The 12197-nt window shown below is 42.0% G+C and overlaps 1 protein-coding gene across 2 annotated transcripts in view; it reads right to left on the bottom strand.

The window, feature by feature from the left end:
- The window catches only part of DYM (dymeclin), a 210415-nt gene that overhangs the window by 21512 nt on the left and 176706 nt on the right, over window positions 1–12197 (bottom strand). The gene's annotated exons all lie outside the window — the stretch shown is intronic.

Below are 12197 nucleotides of genomic sequence, written 5' to 3'. Positions count from 1 at the left end.
CCAAATCACCCACTTATCCTCCCCTGCAGTGGCTCAGGCTCACGGGGTGCAGGCCATGACCAGGGTCCCTCGCTGGCACCAGCCCCAGGCAGCTCCTGCAACACCAGTCACATCTCAGAAAGCGCAGATGAGGTTTACATGGTGCTTTCACAGGTTGTGGATGAGCTTTTTTCAGTCACTTTTTGTTTATGGAACACAAATTGACATGAAGCTAAATGAACTAAGAGAGCTCTAAATACTTTCACAGTGATTGGCTCATAATAAAAAGGAGCAAAAACACTCTGCCATGTTAGACTGCAAAGATTCTGTTTACAGGATTTTTGTATAAGAAGTGATGAAATTAAGTGAGGCTGCATTACTTGCTACTGTTATCAATTAATGCAGCAACCACTTCCAGACATAATAATTACCATATGTGCACTGTGCTTTACCTCTGGGCTTAGTAATTTCATACATGGGAGGTTACAACTATTGATTGCATTAAAACAGACTGATGTGCTATGAGAGACTTGCTCCCAGTGCAACACACCATTGCACAAACTAAAATAATTTAAGTGGCACAGGAACAGACACCTGCATCCATCAGCAGACAACCCGCAAATAGTAATTTCTCCATCCTCTCTAAAACACACATAGTGTGTGACACAGAAAGAGTATTGCAAAAGGAGTGTGCTCAGCTGATTAGGGACAATATTAGGGGGTCTTAAGACACATATGTTGACCACTGCAGAAATGAAAAATACCCAGGAGTACCTCCTACCAATATAAATAATTTAATAAAACTAAATTGGCTCTTTGTTTCTTAATGCAACTTGCAAAACTGAGAATTTGCTCATGTTTAGGTTGAGCGTTAGGCAAAGTGTCTTGACTGAGAGGGTTGACCAGCCTGGCACAGCTTTCCAGGGCAGTGGTGGAGTCCCCATCCCTGGAGGGGGCTAAGACCTGTGTGGATGCAGCACTTGGTGCATGGGTTAATGGTAGCCTTGGCAGTGCTGGGGGAACAGCTGGATGGTCTTAAGAGGGCTTTTCCAACCCAGATGATTCTGTGATTGACAACCAGCTTTGCCCTGAAAACTTCAGAGCAACCTGGACTCTGGTAAGTCACAAAAAAATATGCATTTGCATTTTTAAAGGTGCACTTGTTTTTTAAAGTTTGCTGAAAACTTGATCCATAATGAAAGACAATGACCTCCAAATAGGATCTAAACAGAGTGGTGTTTACCTTGCCATTACACAGCTGGGTTTGTAACTATATGCAAAGACAGCAACACAGTAAAAAAGAACTGCTCTTGGTTTTTTTGTTGTCATCCTATATACATAATTAAAGACATATTTCTATTCAATTCTGGTTCAGCTCCTACAAGTTATGTATAAGTTAAATGTGTAACTTAGGCTTTAAAGCCTCCCTTAGACAACAAAGCATTGTTTATGTTTTTAATAAATCTTAATTTTCACTCCTCTAATTCAGAAGACATTTTTTAAAGCAAGAATACACTGAATTCAGTAGGCAAATCTCCCATTAACATAACTCAATTGCCCTAAAATAATATTTATAAATACAGTGGTAACTGTGATGCAAAGAGCTAAATGTAATAGGCAAAATTATCCTGCATTAGTAGTACATTCATCAAGAGTGAGAGTGTGTCAGCAATTTCCAGAAACCTTTAAAATTAGGAAGCAACCTGGCTTTTTTTCAGCAAAAGCACTAAAAACAAGCACCAGCACAAAGAGTTAACACATTCTTCCTACTTCTGAGAGCAGGAACGGGGCCGATTTCGTCAGTGAGGTTTGGCAGCGCGCGAAATCCTGTAACCAATTCCATTTCCTGATAAATGAACGGTCCACAGGGGAAAGTCAGCCAGAGGCTTTGGGAACTGCCGAGTGCTCAGACATGACCGAGAGGCTCCTGGAAGGAGCCAGACTGTCTCTTTGCTTATCGCCGCCCAGCCGAGCGGCACCAGCGCAACGCCGGTGCTGCCAGACCGCGCTGCGAGCCCAGGCCGCGGCACAGCCGCTCCAGCCGCACGTGAGACCCCCAGAAAATTCACCAGCCCCTGCACATGCCTGACATCAGGCTCTAGGAACTCCGAGAACACATGGCCGTGTAATACGGGCGTTGGGATGGAACTTGTAATCGTCCGCATTGTTTATGTGTTTCAGAGCCAAGTGCTAGGAGTGACTCGGTATTCTGGAGTTGAGGATCTTGCCCCCACCCTTCCAACAGGAAAAAGCCAAATACAGAATGATAAATCATTCATTATTGGTTAGATTTTGGCATCAGTGAGGCTGTGAAGGAGGGGTTTTCAGTTGGAGCTATAGGGTGCGTCTCCTCGAGAGCTGAACGTCACTCTTAAGTTCTAAACTGTTGTTTTGAGCTACAAATTCTTTTTTAAAAGTTATCTCTATAAATGCAACAAATAGTCTTACTGGAAGTTAATAGTAAATATCAGTTCTAATAGCAAAATGACAAATGTGCCAACTTTTCAGACAGTTAACCTGGATGTTTGTTCACTTTTATATTATTACAAATCAAGTCACAACTCCAACATTTTTACAGGAAATTCAAGTAGCTTGACATACACAGAATTGAACTTTCAAAAGTCTAAAATTTGAGCTTGTAAAAAAGAATAAAAATACTGCCAGTCTGATGACCCCTGAAGGGAAGTTAAAAGAAAAAAAGAAAAAAAAAAAAAGCTCAAATAATAACTTCAGGCCCTTCATTACCAAAATCCTGGGTAAGTTTTCAGGCGGCTTGCAGGCTTATAATAGCAACTATGTCTGCAATTGATTAGCTCCCCCAGCACAACCAGATGTCTCAGTGACAGGGAGAAAGTACTGTGGGTTTGGAGTTTACGGGGATGCACAACATTCTATCACTGAAAAACAAAATAATACACGGGAAGGCAGGGAAACTAAAGAAATATTATGCTTGTTCTCAATGTGTCTGAATCTAGTTTTACTGCATGTTCTAGTTCTTTGGAAAGCCCACGATACATTCTTTCCTGTTCTGAAAGAAAATGCCAGAGACTTGGTTAAGTCTGTCCTTTATCACAGCATCACTACTCATTCCTTTGCGGGATCTCGGGCGCTTTCTGCTCACGGCTGTGGCAAATACAAGCTAAAAACATGACAGTTCTCTTCATTCTCTATTTGCACAGGTTTGCAAAGAAGGTACATGGCCTTGGAGGAACACCAGAGCACTGTTTCAGACATAACACCCACACGTAGACCAAACAAACTCCCTGTTCCTGCCGCTCCTTCCCTGACTTTACCTTGCGTTAATTAACACATGCTTTAAACCTTGAATGAGAAAAGCAGTGGGAATACCTGAAGGAGATACAAAAAAGATTTTTGTATCTAATCAGGTATTTTGATATCCACAACTCTGCCGCCTTTAAAGCATCCTTGATCCTTTTCGGGCTGCTGCTACGCTTCTACCAAAGATTGCAATGATTCTGTGCACAGCATTGCATAACGAGCAAGGAACACTGCAGCAAGAAAAAGTCTTCCTCCTGCTCTCTTCAGGACGTGGCATTAAAGTGGAGGATAACACTGCAGGTATGGAGTGCCACAGACTGGCTGACAGAAGCAAAGCCCAGCACAGGATTAATATTTCTATTATAGAATTGCAGAACTATTTGAGTTGCAAGGGATCTTAAAGCTCATTTTTTCCAACCCCCTGCCATGGGGAGGCACACCTTCCACTGTCCCAGGCTGCTCCAAGCTGCATCCAACCTGGCCTTGGACACAGCCAGGGATCCAGAGGCAGGCACAGCTGCTCTGGGCACCCTGTTGCCAGGGCCTCACCAGCCTCACAGCCAAGAGTCTCTTCCCAATATCTAACCTAAACTTACAACAAACAATCAAGGTACATTGAAGGGATTCAGACATCAGAGTCTTATTTGAATTGTAATCTGTGTAAGAGAAATTATTCACCAAGAACGGTGACAGAATTCAAATTATTCAGGACGAGAGTGAGCAAAAGCTGATGGATTTGATGTGGGTAATTAGCAGCTTCTTTGAGCTGACTGTGCACCTGCTAACAAAGCTCTACCTTCATCCACCCCATTGCTCCTTGGAGCTGCTTCTCTCAATCCACTCCAGCTGAGGTGGCTGAAGGTCTGCAGCTCACAGATGCAGTTTTGGTGCTCTGCTCACACACAGCTCTCATGGCACGAGATCCTCACCAGGCTGCTGACCATGGCACCAGCTCCATTTTCTGAGCTACCATGCAATCAGTGCGATCCCCAAAGAGCAGCAGCCAGGGAAATGAGGGACAGGGCAGGGGAACATGAAACTGTGAACCATACACTCTCCACGATGGGACACACACACAGCCTTGGGGCCTGCCTGGTGTCCTGCTTGTGTCATGCCTGCTACCATCTCCTAAGCATGAAGATACAGCCTGACAACCTTGAGAACGTTGGAGCTATCAGCAAAACTTTCCAGTGGAAGCAAGATTTTCCCCATGGAAATGAATGATTCAATGACTACGAAGAAAACAAGACTGAAGTTCTCAGTTTATTCTTCATCTCTGAAGAAAAGCTGTTATACAAATGGTCTAAGTTGAAAGCATGATTACTATTTTCTGTTCAAAGGGATTTTTGGGTGCTTTACAATAAGAAACTGATATTACATGAGAAACAGTTTAAAGATCAGATTCAAAAGTTTGCTAATGCTTTTTTTCCTATGTTGATGCTGCGGTGATGTTTATATTACTCTTCAATAGGGAGGTGTCAGAAAAGCATTAATATGTTTTTAACTGTGTGCCAGGCAGACAAGCAAAATAAAATAGCTGTGTTTTTTTTCTTGTTCTAGTCAACAATGCCAAAAATTGCTGTTTATTTTTCTCCGCCCCCATGAAAGAATTTATAACCACTGAAGTAAACTCAAGTTAAAAAGCTGGTTTTAATCCCAAAATTGACTGACAGCTGCTGTGTAAAAGCAAACCTAACTTGTTTGGGTTCTCAAAAGCATACACATTTGAAAAATTTAGTTTCCTGGAATCATTTGACAGGTGGTTTTTGGGTTTTTTTTATTCCTTTCCCCATAATGCTACAAAAATAATTTAAAGAATGTGATACTGTATAATTTTCACACTTGTAAGACAACTGGGGAAAGGTGGAAAGCACATCCCTTTTTTTAACAGCCTTAAGAGTAACATGTAAATATGGTGTCAGTTACAGCATGAGAGAACTCTCTTTGGGAGTGCCAGGGAGAGGTTGTCAGTGCTACGGTGCACACCACTGCTGCTAGGCCTGGCAACACTCAAGCAGATAAAATACTCAGCTGTAACTAAGATCTTGTATGCAAAGGGACTTGCCTTACACCACATCAAAGAAACCCAAATCTTGACATGTATGACAGTCAAAATCCATGCAAACACTTGTGGGAATGGGTAACTGTATGAAGAGTTCTTGTTAGGTTTTCTTTTTCATATAAAAATATTAAACCAAACATCGAAAAATAAATAAATATGCTTGATAAATTCTTGATAACTGCCAGCCTATGCCAACATTTCAAACACCTTGAATTCAGCAATATGAATATAAGTTTTGTAGGTAGCAAGTTTCAAGTCAAACTACACTGCTAAGGACCGCAGTAGAATTTATTTCTCTTTCCTTAAAGTCTCTAAGTTAACTGATTCCTTCCATTTTACCTGAAGGATGCTTCTGAAAATGAAGTGTTGTTGGGATTCAATCAACTCATCAGCTGTATTTGCATTACACAAGGCTACAAACAAGACTGCTAAAATCCACTTTTAATCATGGAACAACAGGAGTCATCATGTTTCAAAGACTTCTAAACACTTACATTCTCAAAAGCCATGTAGATGTGGCACTTGCGGACATGAATTAGTGGTAGCCTTGCCACCTTGGGGGAATTTATTTTAGAAGGCTTTTCTGATCTAAACAATTCTGTGATTCCACGACTTTGAATCCACGGGTGGCAAAGTGAATTTGGCCATTGGCTTATTCAGTGTTAAAGCAACCAGGCACATGAGCTAATTTTTTGTTAACATGCTATGTATTCTAACTAGCTACTGAACCCTACTTCCTACTAAAGTCACATTTCTGTGGATTATCACATTAATGCTTCAAAGTGAGGGTGGTATTTATTTCTGAACTAAACCCCCAAAGCTTTTGTTCCCTTCTGGGACGATGCCGTTATTTTTCTTCCTGTAAGGTTTCAAACTACAAAGCCAAGAGTTACCATACAATGCATTATGTCAGCAAGTATCTAACTTCAAGCACTATAATAATCACAGTTTTTCCATAGTATTTTTCACATACTTTAGATCTTGCCTACACACAAGTTTGCACCATTTAATTAAACAGATTTAAATGATAGAAACTCCTGCTTGGACATACTTATTATAAAGTGGTGTCATCCAGTTTAGTTTCAACTCATTCTCACCAATTTAAGTAGTGAGGCTTACATTAATAGAAAAGCACCTGCATAAGGGTTTGCCCTGGCTCAGACAGACAGACAGGTTTATAATCCCACTGTAAGATTAGCCAGAGTCAGCTGAGTGCAGACATGTCTTTGACTGCTCACAGTTTCACAATGATAAGTTATTTTCTGACCACAAAGCCCATCAAAACTTTCAAGATCATTTTTTCCCCCTGGAATTTTGATTACCCAAAATAATATTTCTCAAGGGAAGCAGAGTATATTCTTCTCTACTCGAGGTCTCTGAGAAGCTGACCTCTAAAACAAATGCCTTCAAAAGAAACATGAGTTATTGTCCATCACTTACAGGTCAGCTCACGGAAGCAGAGAAGTCTGACATCTTAATTGAGGTTATAAATTGTCAGAAGGAAATATACAATCCATAAATACTCTTATTCTTAGCATATGGTCAGTGTTCTGGAAAGGCCCAAAAAGCACTTTGTTTAAGACTTTCTTACACTTCTGTCACTAATCTGATCTTCTTCAGGGTAAGGGTTAACAGCAGCTGAGGGTCAGCAAAAGGAAGTCTGTGTTGTAGACGCCTGCCTAGCGTCAGACCTAAGGATGTATTAGACACAATCAACTTCCACTGTAATAAGACCTTTGACCTTTGAGCTAGACCAAAAAAAAAAAAAAGAAGGAAAAGATAAATATCAGGAAGAACTGGATTAATTTATTTTTAAGGAAGTTTTTGGTCTCTCTTGTTTAGTGCTGTGTCCTAGAACTCCATAATGGAGCTGCTGGTCTCTTTAACTCTGCTGTCCCTACCCCCTTAGGTGTCACACAAGAGTTAAATTTGGGAACTATTCCACCAAAAATTCCATAGCAAAAGTGTCACAACAGTAAAACAAATGCAAGGAAGCTGTACATAGCTTTTAAAGCAATTACACATCTGCCCCAAGGTTTAATTTGGATTATTAAAGACCACTGGTCTGGATCCTGAATCCAGCATCTTGCTGTGGCCAAATATCAAGCAGCAGGACTGTGGGGGGAAAAAAAATTGTAATCAGGAGCAATTCTAAAGAAGATGGGGCAATGGATGGTTTTGGATCAACAAGGTGCATATATATTGAATACTACCAATTTTCTTTGCCACCTGGAGTGCTATGCAGGGTTGCCCGTGTCCTGTCCCTCTGCAGCTGTGATGGCACCACTGACTGCTCAACAGATGATGTCTCCTCCCTAGGAGGAGCATCTGCAGGAGCAAGAAAATTCTTCCAAAGAGAGCTCAGTACTCAAGCCAAGAAATAGTTTAGGTTCTTTTGGTCTTGGGGACTTGACATGAACTTTCTTTTATGGCCATTCCTGATTTCTGATTTGCCATGAGTTCAAGTCTGATGGGGAGCAGCTGAAGCAGATGGGAAAGGGGCTCAGCCTGGAGCAAAGGAGGCTCAGGGGGACCTTGTGGCTCTCACAGCTCCTGACAGGAGGGGACAGCCGGGAGGTCGGGCTCTGCTCCAGGAACAGGGACAGGAGGAGAGGGAACGGCCTCAGGCTGGGCCAGGGGAGACAGTCAGGCTGGACATCAGGGGTAATTTCTTTACATAAAACTCTGTCAATCCCTTGTTGCCAAGGACAGTGTTGTAGTTCCCATCCCTGCAGGAATTTAAAACTCATATGGATGTGGCACTAGAGGACACAGGTTAGTGGTGACCTGGGCAGTGCTGGGGAAATGGTGGAAGTTGGTGCTCTTGGAAGGCTTTTCCAGCCTAAATAAATCAGTAATTCTACCAAAGCACCTGTGCTTGACATCCCCTGCCAAATTCACTGCCACCTCACTCAACAACCATCTTATTTTTATGATATGTTTTTGTAGCTAAACTTCTAGTGGTGCTGGTGCTTCTTCCCCAGGGTGATGTGCCAGAGGTATAAAGCTGCTCTGGTCCACCTCCCAGGCAGTATCTGCCATCATCATGACAATTTACTCTTCCCCTGTGCTCTGGTGCTTCAGTGATTAGCAGCTTTTTTCAGTGAAACAAATGGAAGCTGATGGAGTTGGAAGTACATTGTTAATAGAAGGGAAAACCTATGAGAAGTGCTTTTAACACCTAAAGTGAAACTTGTTCTGTCAAGAGACTGAAGGCTTTTACCTCTGCTCCTTTTACATATTCTGTGAAATTTTAATGCCTATCGAACTCAAATGCACTTCAATAAATATTAAATTTTGTACCATATCAAAATTGTGAGAGTTGATGGCATAATGGCATGTCTGCATAGCACACAAAGAACATCTGACAGAGTGCACACTGATGACAAAATACTCATTGACATGGGGAGAAAAGGAGTGGGGGAAAAACACAAGCAGATCAGAAAATGCACATGAAAAACAAATCTCCATCTTAAGTGGCTTAGGTAATGGGAACTTTTCTTTTATAAAGCATTAAACGTGGCCTCCCAAGTGTGATCATTCCATGAACCCAAATGTCAGCTTCCAGGCACTAGCTGGCATTTGAAACAAGTTTTCCCACTTATTGCAGAAGAGTTGTTGCTATCTGCTGGCTAACTCCCCTTGAAATCCTGAGATAAGTCACAGGCTCCAGACATGGTCCTGCTTCTCTCACTCTCCTAGTCCCGAAAGTACAGATAGGTCACCAAAGGGAAGGAAGGCAGCCTGAGAACTTTCAAAAAAATAAAGAGAAAGAAAAAATGAGGCTAATTTTCACCTATCACTATGATCTCTAAATTGCCTTTAATAAGCCTCTGCAATATAGCAGGGAGCCTGGATTGTGGGCTGCTCGTCTCCAAAGGAGACAGCTCTATCTCCACGCCATGGCTTCTGCCTCCATCCTGGGCATATTAACTTCATTTATCTCCTCCCACAGACTGAGGGAGAAATAACCAGCTCTTGATTTCAGCACCTGCCCTTTATCTCTCTGTTTGTGCAGAAGTCTTCTAAAAGGCTAATTGCTCAGCTTGGACTTTCTTGGCCTTCCACAGTACACAGCTAAAAGCATATGCTTAAAATAATGTTAATTATATTGTTTGTCTCCAGTCAGACTGCTCCAGGACTGGAAGGAAAATCTGAGTTAGATCTCCCATTTCCCAATAATTATTTGCTAAGAAAGGGCAGGATATCTTTCCTAATACAGACAGACACACACACATACATATATATATTTATCCATGACCTACTGCTACCACACATGCTCACTTTGCATCCCATAATGCTTCCTACAGTGGAAGAGAGCAGGAGTACCAGGGTGTGCTCCCAAACTGATAAACTCCATTATGCAGATGAGGATCGTGGCTCTAAGTGCTGTTATTTTTAGTTGACGTTGATTCATGTTTGAACTATGGGCTAAGCAACAGACTCAGAACCTGAATACATGTAGCACCTCTTGAATGCTCACTTCCTCGACAAAGGCCAAGATAAGCAACTTGAAAACATTCACTTGAAAACATCTGTGCATACATTAGGTACACATGAGAAAAAACACCATTGTCTGAGCTGCAGGGAAGTGAGTGAGTAAAAGCTCTGCCTCAGCCCTCATTTTCCAAATCATATCCATATTTCAACTGCCTCCCCCAGAGTGCTTCAGCTGAAGATGGTTATTTCTAGGAGGCAGGAATAATATCTCTGCAGGGTCTCTTGTACTTTACAGCACTTCAGAATGCTGTGGCAAAAGGCAAGGATGGCTTGAAAATTAGTTAGCAATTAACAGCAAAGCTGACACATATATACATATTTTTTTTTTTCCTTTTTTTTTTTGGGGGGGGGGGGATTGAACTCCACAGCTTTGCACATTGGAATTACGTCAGGTTGTGCCAGATTCGCAATTCCTCCAGACATTGTCCAAACTGGCTGAGCACAAGCTGTCCCTGGTGCTGGGGACAGCTCTGGGCCCTCAGGACAAGAGAGACACTGAGGGGCTGCAGCGTGTCCAGGGCAGGGAACGGAGCTGGGAAGGGGCTGAGCCCCAGGAGGGGCTGAGGGAGCTGGGAAGGGGCTGAGCCTGGAGAAAAGGAGGCTCAGGGGGACCTTGTGGCTCTGCACAGCTCCCTGAAAGGTGCCATCAAAGCCAGAGAGGGTAGGGCTGCTCCCACCCTTCCAGACTTGCCCAGAGAGTGTCATTAAAGACCTAAGGATTAAAGCTTTCTCCTTTATTTAGCTGCTGAAATGCCTCAGAGTTGCCAGAGTTATTGTGTAACTATATCTTCAGTCTGATCTTAATATGAGTTTGTCGAGCTTTAGAATAGCTTCCCCTGAAAACCTCAGCCTTAAGTGGGAAGACCTGAGGAACAGGGAGACTCCCAAGAGAGAGGCACACAGACAGAGGGCACAAAGACTCACAATGCCCTTTCTGTAGGAGGGAAACGTGCCACTCCTCATCACTACCTGTGCAAAGGAAGGATGTTATTTACATGTACAAATTGATGCATGACAATACACACATATATATCTATATATATATACAAACGTCCCAAGGTCAGTGTCACCTTTTCTACATGGAAAAGTAACTGCTCTGCCCAAACTGCTGCTCAGCAGAAGTATTAAAAAAGAAAGAAAAGAAAAAGAAAGGAAAAAAAAAAAGAGAAATAAAAGGAAAAAAAGTGAAAAAAAAAAAAAGAAAAAGAGAGGAAACCAAAGGAAAACAAAAAGACAAAACCCAGTAGGTGTAAGTGGTCAGTATAGAAGACTGATGTGCCAGGCTGGCTGTATTCTCTTTGTAAGTCTGTCCTAAAACTCCAGTGCTCCAGGAAAAGGACGTGCTCCAAGCAACACTAAGCATCCTTAAAACTGCAAGTACTTGACTGTTTGGTGAGGAATTACAGAGCTTGGCACATGCCAAAAACTGCTGGTTTGTTGCTTTAAGTGGCAATATAAACATATAATTTTGAATACTGTATATTCTTAGTGCAGAAAATTTAAACTTGATGGGATCTCACTCCAGAAACAGCATTTCTGTAAATTGTGGCCTGACATATCAGTCAATGTGGCACACTCAGCAACTGAGAAAACCTTCATTTTTTCCTAAGCAGTGAATTGATTTAGTGATGGCTCTATGTCAAGAAGGGTGTAGCCTCAACATAAGAGCTTTTAATTATATGCACATCAGAACAAGTTGTCATAGAAACCGCCGAAGTTCCTCTGTATTCACAGCATCGCCACATTGAAAGGACAACCTGAAGGGATGGATTTGGACCCAACAGCTGCTCTGGTGCTACTCAGGCTATTCCTGTACTGCGGCTCAGGACTCAGACCCTAGACCAACCTCTCCTGAAGGAATTCAGTCTGAGTGACTGAAGATGTGACATCCCAGGGACACAGGGAACTGCAGGAAAGACATTAGTATATGCAGCCAGCTAGAAAATTCCCACTGGGTGTTTTAAAATTACCAGCATATAAATAAATTACCAGCCATTGCCACTGGCTGTAAAGACTCAGTGTACTTTATCAGAGGATATTTTACTAAAGTTACCACCAAAGAAATGGTGCTCTTATTCTCTAATCACAGAGTAGCAACAAAAATAGTTCTGCAGAAAACAGACAGTATTTAAAATACACTTGGCATAACGGAGAAACAAGATTCATTGTGTTTAAAAACACACACACAGCTCCCATTTGCTTACTTACCCACTTACACAGATTTCTTTATTGCAGTATTTAAACATCACACAGCCATTAATGGATTTTAGCCTCACAAAACTTGTCAAGTTGGTAAATCCCTCAAGTGATTTGAGAGGTTCTCAGAAAGGAATGCAAGGGACTGCTCAGGATTATACAGAAAGCTCATCATCATGTT

The sequence above is a fragment of the Lonchura striata genome, chromosome Z (assembly GCF_046129695.1).
Source record: "Lonchura striata isolate bLonStr1 chromosome Z, bLonStr1.mat, whole genome shotgun sequence".
Classification (NCBI taxonomy): domain Eukaryota; kingdom Metazoa; phylum Chordata; class Aves; order Passeriformes; family Estrildidae; genus Lonchura; species Lonchura striata.
This window is presented reverse-complemented; position numbering and strand designations above follow the sequence as displayed.